At 46.1% G+C, this 11,876-nt stretch overlaps 1 protein-coding gene across 2 annotated transcripts in view; it reads left to right on the top strand.

Annotated features, from left to right (window-relative positions):
• Nucleotides 1-616: 616 nt before the first annotated feature.
• Nucleotides 617-11,876, top strand: part of LOC140460514 (uncharacterized) — a 44,684-nt gene continuing 33,424 nt past the window's right edge. Inside the window, exons 1-2 of one of the 2 annotated variants that reach the window (XR_011954143.1) lie at nt 617-1,174; nt 7,648-7,823. The gene's annotated coding sequence lies outside the window, so the exon portion shown is untranslated. Of the gene's footprint in view, nt 1,175-7,647; nt 7,824-11,876 lie in introns of those variants that run through there. The other variant, XM_072555097.1, reaches the window with a different exon arrangement.

Below are 11,876 nucleotides of genomic sequence, written 5' to 3'. Positions count from 1 at the left end.
CATTCTCCACAACCACCAGATGAAGGAGCGGCGCTTCGAAAGCTAGTGCTTCCAAATAAACCTGTTGGATTATAACCTGGTGTTGTGTGAATTTTAACTTTCTCCATGGTTACTGGTTCCATCACCCATTCAAGACCATTCCAAATCGTAATAACTTGCTTATTTTCTTAAAAATTAAACCATCTCACGGCCACTACAGCCCCCTTTTTAAAAATGGCTGCACTATTTCCAATACGGTCATGCTTCCTTAATGTTACCATGTACTTCTACTTATGAACAAATCTCTTCAGATTTCAATGTATCTTTTTAAATATAAAAATGCCCCTTTACATGTAGCTCACCCTTTAAATGTGTTATGTTCCTCTCAGCGCAATCGTGCTCCTCGATAATGTATATTTACCCCTTTAGATATCAGTATGTCTCTTAAAGGGGTACTTCTGCTTAAAAGTAGGGCAACGTTTCTTCGAAATGTAGATTCACTTAGATATAACTGCGTCACTTTACATATTAAGATATCCCTTTGAATGTGCCCACATCCCTTTTGAAATATAATCTTGTCTATTTAAATCTGTTTATTTGCAAAAATAGGCCGTTAAAATGTCCACGTCACTTTAAAATACAGGTTGCCCCCTTTAGGTATGACGACGTTCCGTTATATGTCGGGATATCTGTTTAAATTGAGCCGTGAGCTTTCCCAATGTAGACAGGGCTCCTCGAAACGTGGCAGTGTCCCCCCTGCAGCTGCAGAGCGAGACAGGAGAGTTTGTTTTTGTGAATGAGCAGTTGTAGCGCGAGGTGGCTGTTACTTGGTGACGGTGAGGCTCCCCCGGCCCCGCCCATCCCCCTGAGCTGACGTCACGCGGGGGTGAAGGCGGTTGGGAGGAGAAGTCGCTCGAGCGGGGAAGGGGCGGCCGTTAGGAAAATGGCGCCGTGCGGCCCGGGGCAGACACCCGTCACTGGGCACCGCCGCCTTCCTGGTGCAGCTGCTGTGTCACGGCCACACCGCCCGGCTGTACAGCAGGCAGGAGCCGGTGACCATTCTGGAGGCGGATGGGGTTAAGGGCCTGTTTGGGAACCCGTCGGCCGCCTGGGTGGTGGAGTTCTACTGGTCGTGGGGCGGCCCCTGTGTCAACTCTGGAGCCACCTGGAAGGTACTGGGCCCGGGAGGTGAAAGGTGAGGCAGGTTGGGGGGGGGACGGAGGGGAAGGAATGTGGGGCCTGTCCTGTCATAGTGACATTATACACTCACTTTCCATCTGCTTTTACTGGGGCTTGTGCTGTTTACCCCCTCACTGTTTGTTTAATCCTTGTGATGTTTACCCCCTTCACTGTTTGTTTAATCCTTGTGCTGTTTGCCTTCACTGTTTGTTTAATCCTTGTGCTGTTTACCTCCTCACTGTTTGTTTAATCCTTGTGCTGTTTACCCCCTCACTGTTTGTTTAATCCTTGTGCTGTTTACTCTTTGCTGTTACTTGTGCAATTGCTGAGGGTAGTGTGTAAATACTAGTGAAGGAGATTATGCACCAGCATGTCTATGTTCCTCAGTCATTGAAGGGGCAGGACTTGTTGAGAATGGTTAGTAACGTATGTGGTGCACTAAGCCTTGTTAACATGGATATAGTTTGTTATTTGGAAAAGTAGACTTTTTATTATTTAGAGTCATAGCGATGTACAGCACAGAAACAGACCCATTCGGTCCAACTTGTCCATGTCAACCAGATATCCTAACTTAATCTAGTCCCCTTTGCCAGCACTTGACTCATATCCCTCTAAACCCTTACTATTCATATACCCAACCAGATAACTTTTAAATGCTGTAATTATATCAGCTTCCACTACTTCCTCTGGCAGCTCATTCCATATACGCACCACCCTCTGCGTGGAAACGTTGCCCCTCAGGTATCTTTGTGGTCTCACCCTAAACCTATGCCTTCTAGTTGTGAATCTCACCCCAACACTGAGGAAAAGACTTAAACATTGAGCAGCCACACAAATGCAAAAGCAATCAAATATCGAGCCACATGGGGGAGAAAAAAATTATGGCTGTACCCTTTTTGTTAGCCTATAGGCATTTGGAAACTTAAAATCTGTCAATAACACCAGCATTCCTACAGAGCATATTGAAGAAAAGACATAAAAACATTGAGCAGCCAGACAAATGCAAAAGCAATCAAATATTGAGCCACATGGAAAAAAATGGCTCTCCCCTTTTTGTTCTCCCATAGGAATTTGGACACTTAAGTTCTGTCAATAACACCAGCATTGCTACAGTGCATATTGTGTACACTCCTCAGTGTCAACAAGCAGGCACATGTTTGCCAGTGTCACCAAAACATTGGGCGTGTTCCTCGCTGTCAGCAGAATAGGGGTGAGTCCTACGTTTGATGGACAAATAAGGAGCACTGGAGGACCGGAGGGAGAATTGTCCTCCTGCCATTCGGAGCTCCCCTATTGGTGAATGTGGAAGCTGGACCATGAGGTTCTGAAGCTCCTGCTTCTCCTCTCTCTGAATGAAGATTGAGCTTGACCTCAGACTGCAACTCCTTTCCTCTGTCCAACATCTGAGAGTACGGCACTCTCTTTTCTCACCCCCATTTCCATTTACACTTCATTCTGAGGTTCAGTTGTTGACTTGGAGCAACTGAAAGGAATGGGAGTGAATCCAGCGAGGGGACAGACTCTGGAAAAGTTAGTCCAGGCCTTTGTTCTCAATTGGCAAAATAGACAGGCAGGAGACTGAAAGAATGTAGCAAGCCAGGCAGTATTAGGAGGTGGAGAAGTCGAGGTATCTGGTGTAATTCTTGTTCAGGACTGGGGGGTGGGTATAGGGAGAGCTGTAGAACAAGGGTGTGCTGGGGCAGGGTATTGAAGTGTGGATAGGTGGAGACAGGTAGAGGGTACAATAGACAATAGGTGCAGGAGTAGGCTATTCTGCCCTTCGAACCAGCACCACCATTCATTGTGATAATGGCTGATCATCCTCAATCAGTATCCTGTTGCTGCCTTATCCCCATAACCTGGTACGACCTGGTTGGTGAATGGGAGGAAGGAATCTAGTTGGCAGGGAAGAGTGGAAGGGGCTGGGAAGTGAGTTGGGGGATGGGATGGGAGATTATTTGAAATTGGAGAACTCAGTGTTGAGTCCTCCAGGCTGTTGACTGCTCAGACAGAAGATGAGGTTTTGTTCCTCCAATTTGTGGTTTGGTTTGTTGTGGTAATGGAGGAAGCCAAAGATAGTCATGTCAGAAGGGGAGTGGGAAGGGGCATTGAAATGGGTGGAGACTGGGAAGTCCGCTCAGCCTCTGCGATGCTCAGCAAACCGTTCCCCGAGTTTACACTCTGTTTTCCCGATGTAGAGAAGACCACAATTGGCAAAGCACAGCAGGTCAAGCAGCAGTAGGACAGTCGAAGTTTTGGGCATGAGCCCTTCATCAGGAATGATGTGTGGATGTTCAGAGGGGTATTAGTGTCCTTCTGTGCCAGTTGTCAGACAGGTGCAGCAGGTACTGAGCAAGGCAAGTGGTGTATTAGCAAGAGGAATTCTGATCGGAAGCGGGAATGTCTTCCTACAGTTAGGGGGTCATTGAATATATTCAAGGCTGAGTTCATCTGATTTTTATGTGAATGTTTATGGGGAAGGCAAGAAAATGGTTTTAAGACCAGTATAGAACCGAGTTACAGAGCCATACGGCACAGAAACAGACCCTTCAGTCCAACTAGTCCATGCTGACTATGTTCTCAAACTAAACCAGTCCCACCTGCCAGTATTTTGGCCCATATCCCTCCAATCCTTTCCTATTCATGAACTTATCCAAATGTCTTTTAAACGTTGTTACTGTACCTGCATCCACCACTTCCTCTAGACATTTAGTCTGCATGTTAACCACTCTGTATAAAAAAAATTGTGGCCTTCAAGTCTTTTTAAAATCTCTTTCTCCTGTCACCATCAAAATTTGCTCCCTAATCTTGAAACCCCAACCCTAGGGGAAGGATACCCGTCGTTCACCTCATCTCTCCCCTCATGATTTTGTAAACCCTGATAAGGTCACCTCTCCACCTCCTATGTGCCAGTGAAAAAGTCTCAGCCCATCCACCTAGATGCAGGTAGATCCATATCCAGTCATGATCTGTTCAACGCTGGTCCCAATTCTCTCTCTCGGTGAATTGGCCATTCTCTCTAACGAAACCAGCTACTCAGTCACTGCTCCATCTGATACACAACATTGGAAACTTAGTGCAGGAGGCTGCAAGAAATGAGCAGCTTTAAAACAAAAACCGCTTGGAGCTCTCAGCTTTCAATGAGAGCCTGAATCCGGCAGAACGTTCAGGTTACCTTTATTACGTCCCAACATTGTTACAGCTTCAGATCCCCCCAGCAAAAAGGCAGAGAAAGAGTAGCTGTTTGTTAGACAGCTCAACAACAGGGGGAGGAGCAAGGGGCGGAGCAAGGCCAACAGCAGGCCCCCGCACTACGCCTGCGTTACCTTGCACAGTTTACAAAAATCCCTTCCCGTTCAGAGACTCCCCACAGTGTGGGAACAGGCTACTCAGCCCAAAGACTACACACCGATCCTCCGAAGGGTAAACCCACCCACACAATTCCCCTACCCCTATTGCTTAACATTTACCCCTGACTAATGCACCTACCCTGCACATCCCTATGCGCAATATCCCAACCCAATCTAGTCCCACCTGCCAGCTCGGGGCCCATATCCCTCCAGTTGCCTTTTAAATGTTGTAATTGTACCAGCCTCCACCACTTCCTCTGGCAGCTCATTCCATACACGTACCACCCTCTAAGTGAAAAGGTTGCCTCTTAGGTCTCTTTCATATCTTTCCCCTCTCACTGTAAACCTATGCCCTCTAGTTCTGGACTTTCCCACCCCAGGGAAAAGACTTTTTCTATCTATCCTATCCATGCCCCTCATGATTTTATAAACCTCTATAAGGGTACCCCTCAGCCTCTGACGCTCCAGGGAAAACAGCCCCAGCCTGTTCTGTCTCTCCCTATAGCTCAAATCTTCCAGTCTTGGCAACATCCTTGTAAATCTTTTCTGAACCCTTAAGTTTCACAACATCTTTCTGATAGGAAGGAAACCAGAATTGTACTATTCCAACTGTACAGCAGTAACATGACCTCCCAACTCCTGTACTCAATATTCTGACCAATAAAGGAAAGCATACAAAACACCATCTTCACTATCCTGTCAACCTGCAACTCCACTTTCAAGGAGCTATGAACTTGCACTCCAAGGTCTCTTTGTTCAGCAACACCCCCTAGGACCTTACCATTAAGTGTATAAGTCCTGCTAAGATTTGCTTTCCCAAAATGCAGCACCTCACATTTATCTAAATTAAATTCCATTTGCCACTTCTCAGCCCATTGGCCCATCTGATCAAGATCCCATTGTAATCTGAGGTAACCTCCTTCGCTGTCCACTACACCTCCAATTTTGGTGTCATCAGCAAACTTGCTTACTATTCCACTTATGCTCACATCCAAAAAGTAGTGGACCTATTATCTATTTTCAAAGTGGAATTTACAATATATTACATGTATTGACTGCCTGCAGATTGTGCAGTCTTTCAGCAAAGTAGAATGTTTAGGGTGTAGGTTTGCTCACTGAGCTGTAGGTTTGATATCCAGACGTTTCATTACCTGGCTAGGGAACATCAGTGGTGACCTCCAAGTGAAGCGAAGCTGTTGTCTCCTACTTTCTACTTATGTTTGTCCTGGATGGGGTTCCTAAGATTTGTGGTGATATCAAAGTTACGAAGAGAGATACATAATTTATTTAACCAAATACAATGGCAGTGCAGAGAATTTCAGAAAAGTGCAATAAATATTTATTTTTTACCCCTTATTCAACTCATTCAAGAATTTCAAATTGAATCTGAGCTAACTTGAGAGCAAATGGCAACATTTGTTTGTTAATAGACTCACCATAGATAAAAGTGATCTTTCATAATTTAAGTCATAATGTTTAATCCCAAACGGAGCAATTAAGTGCAAAGTTACTTTCACCATTTAATAAAACACTGCAAATTTTATTTCAGATGAAAATACATTCATTTTATAATTTAGATAAGATCTTTACAAAGGAAATATACTAAACAAAATAGCTTTCCTGGGTATCAATATTGACAACAGTTATGCAGCTATTATTTGGCAATTGACCAACTAATTGAAATAATTTCAGAATAAATGAGCTACTTCATTATTATACATGGAGATATTGCATATCTTGGCTCTCACCCAAGTATTCTCGGAGCTCAAAGCTTTCAATGAGAGTTGAGCCAGGGGGTAAATTCAGGTAACTTTTATTGAGATCCAACTTTGTTACAGCTTCAAACCCCCTCAGCAAAAAGGCAGAGAAAAAGTAGCAGCTTTTTAAACAGCTCACGGTCAAAGCGCACACGCTACCCCATCACCCCCCAACCCACCTCACTTCTTTACTTTTGGTCACCACCAAGTTGTCTCTTTGTAATTGGATCCTTGGTACAGCCTTAACCCAGAGGAAGTGTTGCCTCACTCAGCAATTTCAACCCATACCCTGTATCGCACCATCTGCACTGGGATTCAAACCCGGGAGCCCCCGGAACTGGGTTGATAGTCCAGTTGATACTGCCACTCAGCCATCGCGCCTTCAATCCCCCTGCGATGGTAAATGAACTCGCTGGTGCCTCCGGAGATTGGTAGAGCTGGTGAAGCCCTTCCCGCACAGGGGGCAGCTGAAGGGCCTTTCTCCTGTGTGGATCCGCTGGTGGGTCAGCAGGTTGGAGGCCTGGGTAAATCTCTTCCCGCACTCGGGACACATGAAGGGCCTCTTCCCCCATGTGGACCCGCTGGTGTCTCAGCAGGGTGGAGGAATAGCTGAAGGGCGTCTCCCCAGTGTGGATCCACTGGTGGGTTAGCAGGGTGGAGGAAGTGCTGAAGCCCTTCCCGCAGACGGGACAGGGGAACGGGCTCTCCCCAGTGTGACTGCACCTCCAGGACATATGGGACACGGAAGCTTTTCCCACTTCCACCGTTTCTCCACTGGGCTGGATTCCTCGGGTTTCTCCATGGCTGAAGCTTCAGTTACACACAAATGCGTGTGGAGCCCCTCCCCACCGTGAATTCCTCTTTCCAGGCCGTATAACTGTTTCAGGCTCCACACACACTGCACTGTAACAGTAGGGTCTCTCATCCAGTCCCACTGATGCTGAAAATGTACTCAAACAGGAACCAAAACGCTTTGCTCCTTCTCACAGAATCATAGTTGAAAACCGTTGCGGTCCCGATGGATTGAGTGACTGTTAGACGTTGACGTCAAAGTGAGGACTGCAGACGCTGGAGAGTCAGTGTTGAAAAGTGTGGCGCTGAAAAAGCACAACAGGTCAGGCAGCATCAGAGGAGCAGGAAAGTCAATGTTTCGGGCATAAGCCCTTCCTCTGTTGATTTTGAAGCTTCAGTCTTCAGATCTTCAAATACACTGTTAAAAACAGATTACAAAAGTCATCACTATCAGTGCAGGGTAGAAATTCAGAACAAGCAATTCTACTTTGTGGAATATTCTTTTCTTTTGTTGTTCTACAAAATTGAAAGCACCATCCCACTCTCCCTTCCCCTCTGTTCTCACTCCGCTCTAACTAATTCCCCTGCAGGTGCTGATTCAGGATCTTACAGGGGCAGAAAAGCAAAAACATCAAGACTGACATCTCTCTGAATTTTGGATACCTCCACCTGAAAGTTAATATCTTTCACAACACTGGGATACTGCTGAGAGTGAGCAAGTCTGATTTTTGTGAAGCAAAATAAAAGTGTGTCAATTCAGGGTGAACCTGCAATGCAGCTTCTTGAGGAAGAACCAGACACAAAATGGTTAACGACCCCGGGAAGGTGGGAGCAAAATGAGACATCAAGGCATTAACACCAATACACTTCAGTCAAACTCTTCTGCTTCCCAGTCAGGGCAAAACATGCTCTGGAAGTCCAGTCTTCACAACCACACTTCTGCTTTCACTGAAGACAATTAGAGTCACACAGCACGGAAACAGACCCATTGGCCCAACCTGCCCAGATTTCCTAAATTAATCTAGTCACATTTGCCATCACTTGGCCCCTATATGGGCCGGATGCTGGCAGCTGGGACTAAATTGGGTTGGCTATCTTGTCAGCAAGGACGAGTTGGACCGAAGGGTTTGTTTCTGTGCTGTACATCTCTATGACTCCAGTTTACCATCACTTGGCCTTGACCCATCTGAACCCTTCAAATTCAGATGCCCATCCAGGAGCCTATTAACTTGTCATCACATCAGCACCCATCACTTCCTCTGGCAGCTCATGCCATCGCTCAAGCGACACCACATTGAAAGCGTCTGGTCTGGTGCACCAGATGACATCAGAATAATCTCAGATCGTTCCAGATTGCATCGATACTCAGTCAGTGGCTTTCCTGATCAGGATGTTGTATGTGATCAAGAAGGTCAGTGGGTAGGCAATCCCCAACCTCTTAGTTCAAGTATCTCTATGAGAATTCCCTTGCTGGAGGGTCCCTTGGAGACACTTCAACTGGACTTCATTGAGTTGTAGAAATGTCAGTGCTATAAATATGTTTTGCTTATTGTTGATGTCTTTTCTAAGTGGATTGAAGCCTACCCTCCTCCTAACGCTACTGCTGAGACTGTGGTGAAGATTTTGTTTAAGGAAATAATTCCCCGCTTCAGTATACCTGCGTGCATTAGCTCGGACAATGGACCACACTTTGTAGGTAATATTAACGGAGAACTCTGCCAGCTTTGTATTTGTCGGCAACTGCATGGTGCTTATCATCCTCAGGCGGCCGGCCTTGTTCAATGTTTTAACCAGACTCAAGACTAAACTTGTCAAATTAATGGTGAAGTCTGGCCTGTCCTGGTTATGCTAATCCCTGTGGCTTTATTCCAGATGCAATCCGTGTCTGCGGGCAAGACACGACTGTCTCCAGCTGAGAGTCTCTCTGGTCACCCTCTCCGTACCCCTTGGAACGATTCGGCTCCCTTCTCAGTCCACTTCCACCACGTGACCAAAGCAATCATTGGTTATGTTCTTGCTCTAACTAGTGTTATGCGTGCCTTTTACTCCCAGGAGCGTGCGGCCTACAGTGATGTTCCCTCCCTTTCAGCCTCATCACAGGTAGAGCCTGGTTCGTTGGTGCTTCTCAAGAACTGGACTCGCAAAGGTCTCCAACCTCGTTGGGATGGCCCCTTCTAGATTTTACTTCCCACCCCTACAGCGGTCAAAGTCGCTGGGCGCTCAGCTTGGGTCCAACTGCACCATTGTAAATTGATTGACCACACCAATCAAAAGAGGGGAAGAGGAGGAGAGAATACTGGAATCCCAACAAAAGGAGTGGAACCTGTCCAGTTTGGTTTTTGAATTTTGCTGTTGTTCTAATGTTAATCTTATTACAGATACTTGAAGTAAGAGGAGGGACATGTGGGGGATCGCTTATCTCCTCACCTTTCTGATCACGTACAACATCCTGATGGGGAAAGCCACTAAGTATGGATGCGACCAGGAATAATCAGATTATCCACCACCCATGCTGAGGAGATGTCGTCCAGTGCACCGGACCAGACGCCTTTGATGTATGGAACATGATGAACATAGAACATAGAACATAGAAGAATACAGCGCAGTACAGGCCCTTCAGCCCTCGATGTTGCGCCGATCAAAGCCCACCTAACCTACACTAACCCACTATCCTCCATATACCTATCCAATGCCCGCTTAAATACCCATAAAGAGGGAGAGTCCACTACTGCTACTGGCAGGGCATTCCATGAACTTACGACTCGCTGAGTGAAGAACCTACCCCTAACATCAGTCCTATATCTACCCCCCTTTATTTAAAGCTATGCCCCCTTGTAATAGCTGACTCCATACGTGGAAAAAGGTTCTCACTGTCAACCCTATCTAACCCCCTAATCATCTTGTACACCTCTATCAAATCACCCCTAAACCTTCTTTTCTCCAATGAAAACAACCCCAAGTGCCTCAGCCTTTCCTCATAGGATTTTCCTACCATACCAGGCAACATCCTGGTAAACTTCCTCTGCACCCGTTCCAGTGCCTCCACATCCTTCCTATAGTATGGCGACCAAAACTGCACACAATATTCCAGATGCGGCCGCACCAGAGTCTTATACAACTGCAGCATGACCTCAGGACTCCGGAACTCAATTCCTCTACCAATAAAAGCCAGTACGCCATATGCCTTCTTCACTGCACTATTTACCTGGGTGGCAACTTTCAGAGATCTGTGTACATGGACACCAAGATCCCTCTGCTCTTCCACACTACCAAGTAGTCTACCATTAGCCCAGTAATCCATCTTTTTATTACTCTTACCAAAGTGAATCACTTCACACTTAGCTACATTGAACTCCATTTGCCACCTTTCTGCCGAGCTCTGCAGCTTCTCTATATCCTGCTGTAACCTGCCATATCCTTCCTCACTGTCTACAACTCCTCCGACTTTCGTATCATCCGCAAACTTGCTCACCCAACCTTCTAACCCTTCCTCCAGGTCATTTATAAAAATGACAAACACCAATGGTCCCAAAACAGATCCTTGCGGAACACCGCTAGTGACGGCACTCCAAGATGAACCTTTGCCATCAACTACTACCCTCTGTCTTCTTCCAGAGAGCCAATTCCTAATCCAAACCTCCAACTCACCCTCAATGCCATATCTCTGTATTTTCTGCAGTAGCCTACCATGGGGGACCTTATCAAACGCCTTACTAAAATCCATATATACCACATCTACCGCTTTCCCCTCATCTACCTCCTTAGTCACCTTCTCAAAGAATTCAATAAGGTTTGTGAGGCACGACCTGCCCTTCACAAAACCATGCTGACTATCCTTGATCACATCATTCTTATCCAGATGTGCATAAATCCTATCCCTTACAATTCTCTCTAAGACTTTGCCCACAACAGAAGTGAGACTCACTGGCCTATAGTTACTAGGATTATCCCTACTCCCCTTCTTGAACAAGGGAACCACGTTTGCTAGCCTCCAGTCCTCTGGCACTACTCCTGTCGACAAAGAGGACACAAAAATCAAGGCCAATGGCTCTGCAATCTCCTCCCTTGCTTCCCAGAGAATCCTAGGATAAATGCCATCAGGCCCAGGGGACTTATCTATTTTCACCCTTGCCAGAATTTCCAACACCTCTTCTCTACATATCTCAAAGCCATCCATTCTACTTATTCGTGCCTCAGTATTCATATCGACAACAATGTCCTGTTCCTGAGTGAACACTGACGAAAAGTATTCATTCAGCGCCTCCCCAATCCATTCAGCCTCCACACGCAACTTCCCATTACTATCCTTGATTGGACCTATTCCTTCCCTAGTCATTCTTTTATTCCTAACATACCTATAGAAAGCCTTAGGGTTTTCCCTAATCCTACCAACTAAGGACCTTTCATGTCCCCTCCTTGCTGCTCTTAGCTCTCTCTTCAGGTCCTTCCGGGCTACCTTATAACTCTCAATTGCCCCTATTGAACCTTCACGCCTCATCTTTACAAAGGCCGCCCTCTTCCATTTAACAAGGGATTCCAACTCCTTATTAAACCACGGCTCCCTCACACGACCCTTTCCTCCCTGCCTAAGATTGATCATTGCAATGGACTCTTCCATCAGAAAGACCAGATGGTCCATCTGGACAGTAGAAATCAGTGGGAGTTACCATGTCGTTACCGAACATGTCTTTTTGATTTTACCTGCAGACGCAAGCCTGGTGAGGATAAAAATGATCAACCCTGTTAGTATGGTAAATATTTTAAGGGCGGCCAGGAACTCCATTCCTTTTTGCAGGACGGGCTGACTCGAGAAAAGGGA

The sequence above is a fragment of the Chiloscyllium punctatum genome, chromosome 36 (genome assembly GCF_047496795.1).
Source record: "Chiloscyllium punctatum isolate Juve2018m chromosome 36, sChiPun1.3, whole genome shotgun sequence".
Classification (NCBI taxonomy): domain Eukaryota; kingdom Metazoa; phylum Chordata; class Chondrichthyes; order Orectolobiformes; family Hemiscylliidae; genus Chiloscyllium; species Chiloscyllium punctatum.
The sequence above is the reverse complement of the archived record's forward strand: the minus strand, read 5'-3'. Positions and strand labels throughout refer to the sequence as shown.